General features: G+C 48.6%; 1 protein-coding gene across 1 annotated transcript in view; it reads right to left on the bottom strand.

The window, feature by feature from the left end:
- Window positions 1–13,291, bottom strand: part of LOC142488027 (uncharacterized) — a 30,895-nt gene that overhangs the window by 15,971 nt on the left and 1,633 nt on the right. Inside the window, exon 2 of the mRNA XM_075588372.1 lies at window positions 5,975–6,183. The gene's annotated coding sequence lies outside the window, so the exon portion shown is untranslated. The remainder of the gene's footprint in view (window positions 1–5,974; window positions 6,184–13,291) is intronic.

Below are 13,291 nucleotides of genomic sequence, written 5' to 3'. Positions count from 1 at the left end.
TTAATCCTATGGGTCGTTAGTCAATGCAGAAATGCCTTAAACGTGCCTCAAACTAGCCCAGAACATACCCAGCATGTAACCCGGCTAGTTTACGGCAAATGTTAGAATAAACGTTGCCTCTACTGTATATACACACACACACATATATATATTTTTTTTGTTTTTCTAAGCAGAGTTATGTGAAATAATTATATAAACTTGTGTAAGATGGCATTCAAAGTGAGTTAGTACGTACATACCAACAGCAATTCCCTATGCCCTCCGTCTAGGCTAGATCTGGGATAGCTCTCCTTCATACCCGACTATTACTCTACATATTGGCAATTAGTAATTCCTCTTTCTTAGAGCTTTTCTGCTATAACAGACCTTTTCTGTTTGTTCCTCTTACCGAAGACGTCTCTTCAATCAAAATATGATCTGGGACTTCTTCACATCGGCCGGTTGAGGAGCATTGCATCGTGGGTCAAGAGTTGCTGACGGAGCAGGATTTGGAGGGTGAATACAGCAAAGGTAACAAACACATTGGTTGTATGTTATTTAATTATGTATTTTTTTTAGGAAGCCCATTAACTGCCAATGTGCTTATCTATGCCCCTTTATGGGTATAGAAAATCAGTGACAAGCAATGCATATTTAGGCTTGTCCATCCCCAAAAGTCAGGACGCCCAGGAGAAAGAGGCGTGGAAAATTGAAGCTGATGCCACGAAAATCGGCAGAGCTGAAAAATATGATGGAGACATTGATGCAAACTCAGAGCTTCCACCTCTTTCCTGTGCTTGCTCTAAGTGGAAAAATTGCAGGATCAAGCTGAATTTTTCAAAAATAAAATGGAACAAGCTCTGAAGCCATTGGAGGTCAAAGATAGAGATTACAAAACTAAGAGACACTTGGGGGGGACACCACTCGGAAGCCAATCGAGGGAGCACATGGGATCCTCACAAGAATAATAATAATAATACAAGTCTTCCGCAACAAAAAGGCACAAGAAGCATCACAAAACCCCAGAACCAAACCAATATGTCAGTAAAGTATAAAAACCCCACAGCAAAGGAACCTACGTGCTTCTTTGGAGGCTCTCAGCATGCAGCCGACCATGAGGAAGTAGATCGGGGAGCAGATTAAGCATGTGAGCAGGAAGATCAGGCTGGGGAGGGCCACTTGCAGAGGGTTCATGGAGGAGCTTTTTAAAATCGATAACACAATAATTTCAATTAGAACTCCGCTCAGCAGTCAGTCAAAGAATTTAAAGAAGAAATTGCAGTATTGAGCCAGCGGACCACAGACCTACAGTCCAAAATGGAGGACTCCCTCCAGCTGCAAGCACAAACAGATGACGAAATCCTGAAACTGATTTCATAGTTCAAACTCCTCAAAGAAGCCCAGGAAAATAGGGAGAGGAGACAGAACGTTAGAATCCGGAATATCCTGGAAACTATTCCTATGGATGGCCTACGCCTCCATCTCAACAGATTATTTAAAAACATTGATCTAAATTCTACAAAAAAAATTCAAGTTTAAATGGCGACCAACTCATATTAAATATCTAGGTGTCAACATCTCTAGAAACTACAAATTGCTCTATCACAACAACTACCCCATTACCACATTATTTGGCAACATTAAAAAGGACCTATTGAAGTGGAGCAAGCATCAGATATCATGGATCGGTAGGATAATCTCCATAAAAATGAATAGCCTCGCCACACTGCTATATTATTTCCAGACCCTTCCAATTTATGTACCCAGAGGTGAACTAAGAGCCCTACAGAAACAAATCTTTAAATTCATCTGGCAAGGGAAAAGACCAAGGGTGGCTAGGTGCGTGCTGATGGCCTCCAGATCGAGGGGCGGCATGGTGGTCCCGATATACTTTGGTACTTCCATGCAGCACAACTACGCCAAATAGTCGGAAGGAACGCTGTTCTGTTGAGTAGCAATCGAATCGAGATACTCAGAGGATTGCCCGTTACTAATATCGCTCTGGACAATAGGGAAAAAAAGACCAGGGACATAAAGAACCAGAACCTGTAAAATTCAAAATGAACATCTGGGCTAAAACAAAAACAAAATTTAAACTCACATCAACTACCTCCCAGATTACCTAACCCACCCCCCCCCCCCTTTGATAACCCAAATTTACCACCAGGGATGAGCTCAAGCCATTTCGACCATCTTAAGAATAAAAACATTAAAAGGATAGGAGACTTACTTCACAAGGGGAAACCCCTAAGTCTCCAAGAGCTTAGAACCAAATATAACGCCCCAGACCTACGTCTATTCCAATTCCAACAAATTAGGCATTTCCTCCTGTCCATCTCTAGGAACTCAAAATTTCCGGAGCACACCAACTTCGAGCATTTATGCAAAAAGGAAAAATACCAAAAAAGACTAATAAGGATGATTTACGCAGGGCTAGAATCGGCAGGGTCCACTACAGACCATAGTTATATGACCAAATGGGCCAGAGACCTGGGGATGGAAATTGACAGAGAAGACTGGGACGATATCTGGGATAATGTGGCAAAAACCTCCATCTGTACGGCCACAAAAGAAAACATATATAAAATAATATGCCAATGGTATCTCGCACCAAAGAGGCTAAAACAGATCTTCCCAGAATCCTCTGACTAATGCTGGAGGGCATGCGGCCAGGTAGGAGACATGGCCCACATATGGTGGTTCTGCCCAGCAATACAAAAATACTGGAAGATGATCCATTAGATTATAAATGAGACAACATGCTTAGAAATCCCCCTGTGCCCCCTAGTATAGCTGCTGGCCAAACCAGTAGAGGAAATAAGCCACCCTATTAAGCGCCTGATATCGCATATTCTGACAGCAACCAGATGCGCGATAGCAGCCGCTTGGAAAAACCCATTGTCTCCATCCAGGTCAATGGTAACAAATAGAATTAACGAAGTGATGTTGATGGAGAGGCTCACGGCCTTCCTTAAACACTCCACCGAAAAATTCCACAAAATATGGGACCCTTGGCTAGAAGCCGAATAGAAGACAATATAGGCCACATAAGTAGGAGTTCGAGTAGCTCGAGACCTAGGGTTGGGCCTGGAAGGAAGGGAGCTAGACAGCAGAAATGAGAGTGACAGAGAATCGCTGCCCAGGGAGCCAAACAGGACAAGATGATTGGTACCCTACCCCCCATCATTTTATTTTCTCTTCATTTGTTGTTTCTTTCTTCCATCCTCTTCTCTTTTCTTATATTAAAATCTGATGTATAAATCTAAAATCAGTTTGGGGTCCACGGTTCCCTCATGAAATAACTATGTATTTACAATGGTTTGAAAACACAATAAAAAATGTAAAACATAAAAGAGACACTTGGGTTACAGAAGGTGTCCATGGAAAAGATGGTGATAGAATTACAGGATATACTCAAGAAACAGAGGTCTCTCGTGGATGAATTAAACTTGCACAAAAGCCTAGAAGTGGAAGAGCTTGAAAGACTGAGAAATTAGATTACAGTTCTGCAGGGAGAGAGCGAGTATGCAAAGACTTTACGGTCAGTGGTTAAAACATTGGAGTCTGAAAAGATGAAGTTGGAGAAAAAGGTTACAGAATTAAGACAGAGTGAGGCTCTGCAGACCAGAAAAGTGCAGGTTTCTCCAATATAAGAAAAGGTATTGGCCCTACCCAAGCGTCTGTATCCCACAGAGACCAAGGCACATAATATAGTGGGCGCGCTTGCTCCGCCGTGCGCGCGGCAATTATAATTGGCTGTGGTTAGTCAGCCTTTCTATATTAGGGCCGCGCACGCACGGCAGTGAGCGTGGAGCCAGCCGATCGGGGAGAAGACAGTGAAAAGTACATTTGCGCGCCGCTCAGTGAGGCTGCAGTGTTTGTGTGTGTGTGTGTGTACATATATGTATCAAAGTTGCACAATGTTAATAAATACTTATTCTCACAACGTGTCCTTTTTAATTTTTAAAATATTATATAATAAATTATTAACTTACACACACACAAGCCTGTCGCTCACAGCAGCACGGACCGTACACACAAAACGTTTGCGTTACGTGCACTAGCGTTCACGTATGCCAACTATAAAACAAGCCTAATACACTTGAATTTGCTTAGAAACTTGGAAAACTGACATATCTGAGCTGTGTCAGAGTTTTTAAAACCTCTGGTATTCATTCCCAGAAACCCTGCAGCCTAATCAAAAAATCTTAGCAATGTCCCGAGCAACCAAATCTGAGACAGACAGGGTTTCCCACACCCGAGTCTTTTCCAGGGGCAGGTGAAATATTCCTCTCTGCCCCTTCGCCCCCCACGGTGCGAGGCTATACGGAGTCTGGGTCTTGAGCAAAGGGTGTGAGGTTGCCTTGTGTCAGGCCAGGATATGGGTGCTCCAGAATAATGGCAGGGCCCCATCTGGCCTAACACCTAGGCATCTCTGAGCCTTTCCAAGTATGGCCCTTGGACAGACACAGCGGCGCCAAGCCTGGTAACCATCTGTGCCTTCCGGAATCCATGACTTAGAAAGCCCTCAGCTCATATACAGGTCAGCAATATCTATACGTATTAAACTATTCCCGTTTAATAAAATATGAGGTGGCCTGGCTTCTGCGTGCTCAAAGTTGAGTTCTTATTCTGGTGTCAGGAATGGAGCGATTGTAAATATTCCCTACATTCACTAGCCTCATTCTTGGCACACATTAGAAAAATACTTTAACCTTTTAAAACACTGCAAATCTGCTCAGCTTCATAACCTCAGCGTGAGCACCTTCCTGAACCCCTACTCTAGGCTCAGGATACCTGGGCATGGATGTGGGTTCTTCTGCTATACTGGGGAGCACCTCGCTATACTAAGGACTCTGTGTATACCTGCAGATATATTTTAACCCCTTCACCTTGTCTGGAAGATGCTGCAGCAGGAACTCTGGCGGTGTCGCAAGAGTGTTTCAGGCTACGAGGTTCGCGGAGTAATGCGCTTAGCTGTATCCGAGGATATCACTCAATCTCCGGATACAACTCTTTGGGGTATACCATAACCCGGAACACCGCTACATAGACACATTCTGCAAAGACTTTCTCCGCCAAACCCACCCTGAAACTTACAGCCTAGAAATCTCCCAATCCCAGTAAAGGCAAAAGTCACATCATTCTTTAATGTCGCCAAAATTAGTATACAGTTGCAGCAATACAGTCTCGACATCTGGATCCCAGAGCTAACACTAAGACCCTAACACACGGGTCAGGGTTAACCAAGTGGGCTTGACCTTTATTATAAGCCTGGTTAACCCCTTCACTGTCACATATATATATATACACTTTCTTTTACAAGCACACCTTTGTAGCAAATCACATGTACTGTACATATTAGTGGGTGTATGTTTGCATATGTATAGATGTTTGTTTATGTATGTACATATATTGGCCAGTTTACATCCATGTACGGTATATAGTTGTGTATGTACACTGCTTGTTGTGTGTGTATTAATAAGTGCAGGTGTGTACACTGCTTTCTGTGATCTTGTATATTTGCACCATTTAGAAAATGAGGGGTTAACCCCTTGTATGCTACAGACGTGAGGCACCACATGTTTGGGTTTCTGTATGGCGGTGCATACACAGAGACCCAGACACAGCACCCACCTCTATGCCTGGGGTCACCCTAATCTCCCTCAGCTGTACTTCTGCACTGTAGATTGGGGAAGGGAAGAGGGCTCTGTGTCTCACTTCTACATCTCCAGCTCTGCACAGACCAGGGTTGCCAGATAGTTCCCAAAAATACCGCCCAATAACATCACGGAAATAGCCGAAAAGTAGCCCAATAATAAATGATCACAGAGCAAAAAAACAAAATATCAGCTCCAGAAGCAAAAAGGTAAGTGAAATCAAATAGCAGTCTTTTAAATTGATAATAGCAATGTCCGGTACATATAAGTATAGATGCAGGGAGAGGGGAGAAAAACCAAGGGGATAAGCAAGATATAAGAAGCGGGGTACTTACAGAGAGGTTGGATTCACACCAGGCTGTGTGACCTCCTGAGGAGCTTCACCTTGCCCCCGTCTCCTTCCAAATTAAGTGGTGTAGAGCCGCACGCACACAAGGTGTCACCACTAATCCATTCCTCCCGCAACAATGGTGAAACCGGTGGTGTCCTCCGATCCAGGCAGCAACAGAAACAAAAAAAATGATCGAGTGGAGACTATCGCTTGCTGTGAAAAGAAGTTGGGGAACTCACATAATATGAAGGGTAAAAAAGTCTTAATGAAAACTACATAAAATGACAAAACTCCTCCTCCCACATGTTTCGCGCCCACTATGGGCAAATTTCACCATTTAGCGATGCAATGCTAGATGAAAATAGATATAGATGTAGCCGGGGTCCCCTTCTCGCCCTTGTTGTTGGGGGAGGGTGCGCTGCAGTAGAGTACTCCGATACGGAGGCTCCGCGTCATGCAAGACGCCATGTGTGGTTGGCAACCGTATAGACCTAACCTAGACAGAGGTTGCGCATGCGCAGGAGTGCGTGCCATAAGCCCGCGAAGGAGGAGAGTGCTATTTGGAGGAAGGTAGCGAGACACCGGCCCCAGCAGCCCCCGCGGGTCCCCGTGATAGAGCTGAGCCAATGGGCTGAGAGTTGGGAAGGAAAAGGAGGGGGTTGCGCGCACGTTGTGTCAGAGCTGGCTGGAGAGGAGACGGAGCTTCGGTATAGGGGAGGCCAACCGCCCCGGCGTAGGCCGTATGCCCCAGGCCCAGTTAGGCCCTGAGTCCCAGTAGAGACAAGCAGAGCTAGGAACTTGCCATAGTGAGGTTACGGATTCCCGTAGTGCAGCACGATTGATAGCAGGGCTGTTCTATTTGGCAGGAGGTCTGGGCTCAGACACCGCTAGTAAGCCACCACGTGTCCGGATGGGATCGCCCCGGACCTTCACGTGGGTGGGAGGACGACTTCTACACCTCGCGGACCCTTTGCGAAGATTGTAGCAGTACCGGGTACCGGAGTACCCGGCAGGTAATTCTACAAGTGCACCAACGGTACCCTCATTTCATTCGGGACACAGTGGTTGCGCAGTCACACTCACACTTATAGAGATCGGACTCACTTGAGGGTGGGAGGACTTATCCCAAGGGGATTGGACACGGGTGGGATCACCCGGTGTAGGGACACGGGAGGGTTGGCGTTCGCCGTGACGTTGCTTAGAGTGTCTCCTCTAGGGAGGACCGCTGATATATGTGTATGTGTATGATATTGCATGTCAGTAAAGTCAATTGGTTAAGGTATCCTGCTGTGTGGTTGTGTTTGAAGTATATACGTCCTGCGAAGACCCACTTCCCCTCTGGCGGAAGCTGTCGCAGGTGGAGGCGCTGCTTCCAGTATAATTGTTGTGCGAGTACCCCAGGCTCTCCGTGGCAGAGACTTAGGCCCTGTGAGCCTACAGGTGATACAGCATATGTTAGTGGCCTGTGTTCTATAGGAAGCAGGGCTACATTTGGAGGCGCTGCTGAGATCTTAGACCTGGGGTGCCCCTCGAGACGAAATTATTACCGCCATGGCCCTTTCTACCCGGCAGTAAATACGCGACTGGGCGCGCCAAATGCGCACGCCTGCCCGTCGTGCCGTAGCTGTGACCAGAGTACCCATGGCCTTACCCCTAGAGACTTTGCAATCGGCCTTACGACAACTCCCGGGTTTTGCCAAAGCCCGTCTGAGTAGATGTACTCATAGACCAAGATTCTAAATGGAACACCTTGCTTGTGGACTGCCGGCGAGACCTAGTAGTACTCGAACCCACCGTTCCCCAATATCTACCGCTGCCCGATGCCCTGCCTGGCGGTAGCCCGTTTGTCTACCCCCTTCGTGACCCCCCTGTAGGGGAGCTAGATGAGGACGAACCCACCCTCCCCTTTGCTCACTATCCTGAGAGCGAGGCAGCTAGTTGCCGGTCAGAATCCAGCTATCCTGGGTCGAGCGCATCCGCCGAAGCAGGGGTGCGTAGTGATATGCTGCAGAGATTCAATGACAAGATAGACCAGTTAACCACCCCCACCAGCTTACCGCCGCTGGTAGAAGCCCTTACTTTAGCCACCCATGCCCAAAGCTACCGGAAGTTAAGGCCTTCTCGGGGACGCTACCTGTGCCCACAGCGGAGGATGGGATAGAGACATGGAAGGAACATACTAGGGGAGTAATGGAAGAATGGTCTTGCACCGACGTGGTGAAACGGCAAAGACTCATGGAGTGCTTACGACCCCCCAGCGTCCACCTTGATCAGTATTCATCAGGAACAATACTACGAACTAACCTCTCGTATGATGATCGAGTTCCTAGTGGAAGCCTATAGCGCAAAAGAGGATGATGGCGCCCTGTGGGCCAAGTACTATGCCATAAATCAAAAGGAGGGGGAAGATCTGTCTGCGTATATACACCGAGTACACATCTCTCTGGGACCTTTCCTGCATCATAAATATGTGATGCCGTCTCAGATGAATGAATATCTCCGTAAACAATACCTACGAGGGTCCAGTCCTACTCACCCTATAGCCAGCATGATTCGGGACCATCTCACACGCCCCCCCCCCCCGTTTATCCAACTCCTGCAGCAGGTCAAAGAGCACGAGACGCATCTGATGTTGCACTCCCCTCAGAAGGCTAAAACCAGCAGCAGCACTAAACCAAAAGGGAGTGCTGAGAAGGAGGAACCACCGGACAAACCCGGCTCCGAAAGGCCGAAATACGCGGGACGGACCTCGCCTACGTACGACTGCCGTGCTACCCCCAGGGATATGTCCTACTACAAATGTGGAAAGAAAGGACAAATATCTTACGACTGTCAGATGGGCGAATCTCGGCACCAGAGCCCGTCTCCCAAGAAGTTCACGCCACAGGCCATGGTTTGCGGGGTGTATGCGGCCAATACCGACGCGCTCTGGACCCCTCAAGGTGGAGAAGAACCGGCGTAGGAGGGTAACCGCATGGGGCCGGTAGCGTTGATCCGAGTGCTAGTGGATGGAATCTACTCCTCCGCTCTACTAGACACAGGGTCCCAAGTCACCATCATATATACCGGGGGTTCTATGATCGCCATCTCCAAAAGCGGCCTCTGAGACCAGCCAAACATATCAAAGTACGCGGCCTGAGTAATGACGACTACCCCATCGACGGCCTGGTGACCGTGGACCTGGAGATACAACAGCTCAACACGGGGAAATCTCACCCCATGAAGGTGGACGCCTTGGTGTATCCGGAACCCAAAGATACGCCCAAGTACCCAATCATCCTCGGTACGAATGCTGATATTGTGCAGGCCGTCATCCGGGCCTACTTACATGAAGCCAACGAGCTACCCATGTCCAGCCTACAGTTACAGCTGGTTCAAGCCTTTCCAGCTCCTCCCAAATCCCCCTCGGAAGACTACGGACTGTTGTTCTGCGGGCGGGGAGGGTTGACCCAACTTTTTCCAGGGGAGACGCAGAGGATCCCAGCCTGTTGTGCCTACGCTGAATGATTAGACGAAGAGCAGCAGTTCTCTTTAGAAAGCACCCCGAAGAGGATGTCCGCCGGGGATATCGCCTTGTGCCGGAATTTCGAAGTTGGCCCGCCGCCATTCCCCGTCGAATTTTTGTAATGGTACAGAATATGTCGCCCTTCCCCCTGGCCATCGATGTGGGTCAACGAATAGGGAGAATTTATCCCGTCAGCTCAGTGGATGAAGCCGTGCAGGTAAAGACGACCAGAGTGGAAGATCCCGGGGCGCCATTAGACTTTGGCTCATCCGAACTGCCGGAAGCCTGGAAGGAGCGATTGAGAGTACAGCTGGAAAAAAGACGATCAGTGTTCTCTACCAGTGAGATTGATGTGGGGTGTAGTCGCAATGCCCAACACACCATTCGGATGACTGATGAAAAGCCCTTTCGGGAGCGTTCCCGTCGGCTCGCCCCTAGGGACGTAGAGGATGTACGGGCTGCTATCAATGAAATGGAAGAAGCCGGGATTGTCACGGAGTCACAAAGCCCTTACGCCTCCCCTATAGTAGTTGATAGAAAGAAGAATGGGACAGTGAGATTATGTGTGGATTATCGGACGCTGAACAATCGAACGGTAAAGGATCAGTATAATCTTCCCCGCATAGAAGAAATCCTAGATACATTACACGGGAGCCAGTGGTTCAGTGTATTGGACCTTCGGTCGGGGTACTACCAAGTCCCCATGAGCCCCAAGGATCAAGAGAAGACAGCGGTCGTCTGTCCCCTAGGGTTCTATCAATTCACCCGTATGCCCCAAGGCATATGTGGGGCGCCTGCCACCTTCCAGCGGCTAATGGAGAAGACTCTAGGGAACTTGAACCCCCGAGAATGCCTTGTGTATTTAGATGACATCATAGTCTTCGGGAAAACCCTGGAAGAGCATGAGGCTCGACTCTTGAAGGTGCTGGATAGATTAGCCCGGGAAGGGCTCAAACTTTCCTTGGATAAATGCCGGTTCTGCCGGACCTCCGTGACATACGTAGGGCACATAGTGTCCGGGAAAGGAATTGCCACGGACCCCGCCAAAATAGAAGCTGTTGTCAACTGGCCACGCCCTGACAATGTAGGAGAGTTGCGGTCGTTCTTGGGGTTCTGTGGCTACTATCGCAGATTTGTGGAGGGGTACTCCCGCCGGGCCAAAGCCCTCAATGGCCTACTCAAAATATATCCGGTGGACGCGGGCCAGAAGGCCAACCCTGTCCGACAGCCCTTCGGGGACAAATGGACACCCGAGTGTGAACAAGCTTTTAAAGACCTGGAACAGAGCCTGACGGCGGCTCCAGTACTGGCCTACGCAAATCCCGAACAGCCATACATACTACATGTGGATGCTAGCCTGAGTGGCCTAGGGGCCGTGTTACATCAAAAATATCCCAAGGGATTGCGACCTGTTGCGTATATCAGCCGCAGTCTTACGGCCAGCGAGCAGAATTATCCAGTGCACAAACTCGAGTTCTTGGCCCTCAAGTGGGCCATTGTAGATAAGCTTCGGGACTACCTGTACGGGTGTCGTTCGAGGTGCGGACAGATAATAATCCTCTCACCTTTATCATGACTTCCGCCAAACTCGATGCGGCCGGCCATCGCTGGCTGGCGGCTCTCTTTAATTACAATTTCACCCTGAAATACAAGCCTGGCCCCTTGAACATTGAAGCGGACGCCCTGTCCAGGCGACCTGGGTTGGCCACTACCCCCGACGAAGATCAGTGGGAAGAAATCCCGGGACCCGGAATAAGGGCTTTATGTTGCACCGCAGCCATCGTAAATGATCAAGTAGCGTTTTCGGAATTACGAGTGGCCGACTCCCTAGGGTGTGCCTCAACCGCTATACCCGAAGCCTATCGCAACCCTAGTGGAATGCATGTTACACCCGACAAGATTATAGCCTGGAAAGATATGGTACGATACCAAGAACAAGACCCGGTCGCAAGGGCCATTCGTTATGCTATCCGACACAATCGCCGGGCCCTACTTCGACAGACTCCGGGGGATGTAGGAGGTATACTGATTCGGGAAGTGGACAAATTCGAAATACAAGAAAATTTGTTATACCGCATTGTCGAATATCATAATCACCCGAATCTACGGCATTTAGTGTTACTAAAACGACTGCAGTACCTAGTATTGAAAGCTCTCCATGACGAACATGGTCATTTGGGGGTGGACAAGACTTTTGGACTCGTGAGAGATAGGGTTTTCTGGCCCAAAATGAGAGAAGCCGTAGAGCATCACTGTCGTCAGTGTGTGCGGTGCATTCAGCGCAAGACTTTGCCCACTAGAGCTGCCCCAATGGGCCACCTAAAAAGTACGGGACCTATGGACTTAGTCTGTATGGACTTCCTGTGCATCGAACCCGATAGCCAAGGCATAGAAAACGTGCTGGTCATTACCGATCATTACACCCGCTATGCTCAGGCCTTTCCGACCAAAGATCAAAAAGCCATTACGGTGGCTAAGGTACTTTGGGAGAAGTATTTTATGCATTATGGGGTTCCTCAACGCCTCCACTCCGATCAAGGACAGGACTTCGAAAGCAAATTAATAAAAGAACTGCTGAACCTTTAACATATCAAAAAGTCCCGTACTACGCCCTACCACCCTGAAGGGGATGCCTGCCGGAACGGTTCAACCGCACTCTACTAGACATGTTGGGCACGTTAAACGGAGTGGAAAAGACTAAGTGGAGTCGCCATGTGGAAACCCTAGTCCACGCTTACAATTGCACACGACACCATTGTACTGGGTTCTCGCCATATTTCCTCATGTTTGGCCGTGAAGCTAGATTGCCTGTGGACATACAGTTGAGAGTCTCCACGGATGGAGAACATAATACTACCCACTTTCGCTATGTACAGAGATTGCAAGAGAACCTACAGCGGGCCTATGTACAAGCCGAAAAATCCGCTGAAAAACTGAATGCCGGAAATAAAAGGCGGTATGATCATAAGGTGAAGCACAGATACATTAAACCTAGCAATGCAGTACTTCTCCGTAACCTGGGAGTACCAGGAAAACATAAATTGGCCGACCGATGGCGGGAGGGGGTGTATGAGGTAGCCTCTCAAATGCCCGGTCTTCCGGTCTACCGCATCAAAGACTCGGAGGGCCGGGTGAAAACCTGGCATCGTAATCATCTGCTCCCTATTTCCCAAGTCGAGGAAGGAGATTTGGAGTGGCCGGCATCCCCCTTGGATGGAGAAATATCATCAGAAGAAGAATCAGGGCACTCCGATGTTCTGGAAGATCCACAAGAGGGAACCTCTCAAAGGGGCCCTCAACAGAGAGCATCTCTCAGTGGAGCTTCGGTTAAAGAGCTCAGGGAGCGATCACCCCAGGAGGTGGCTCGGGAAAATTCAGTGTTAGACCCACGGAGCCCATGCTTCGTACCAAGCCAGGACCAAGCCGTGAACACAAGCCCCTCAAGGGAAGAACTCAACGTACCCGATGCAGATAGTCACTCTCCCACGGGAGTGACCGAACAGCTGTTAAGGAGGAGTCAGAGAAATGGGCAACCTCCAATGAGGATGGCCTACGATCAGTTTGGGGCACCCCACTATGAGGCTCAGCAGTGGGCTTGCAATCGAGTGCAATCAGTTATTGTGATGTTTAGCGAGATGTACAAGCTGATTTAGAGAAGACCGTGTATTAGACATTTTTCATTATTTAATGTGTGTCTGTTTAGCGTTGTCCAAGCGGGGACGTTGGAATCCACAGGGAGGAGGATGTAGCCGGGGCCCCCTTCTCGCCCTTGTTGTTGGGGGAGGGTGCGCTGCAGTAGAGAGTACTCCGATACGG

The sequence above is a fragment of the Ascaphus truei genome, chromosome 2, assembly GCF_040206685.1.
Source record: "Ascaphus truei isolate aAscTru1 chromosome 2, aAscTru1.hap1, whole genome shotgun sequence".
Taxonomy (NCBI): Eukaryota; Metazoa; Chordata; class Amphibia; order Anura; family Ascaphidae; genus Ascaphus; species Ascaphus truei.
Note: the sequence above shows the minus strand (reverse complement) of the source record. Positions and strands in the feature narration are given on the sequence as shown.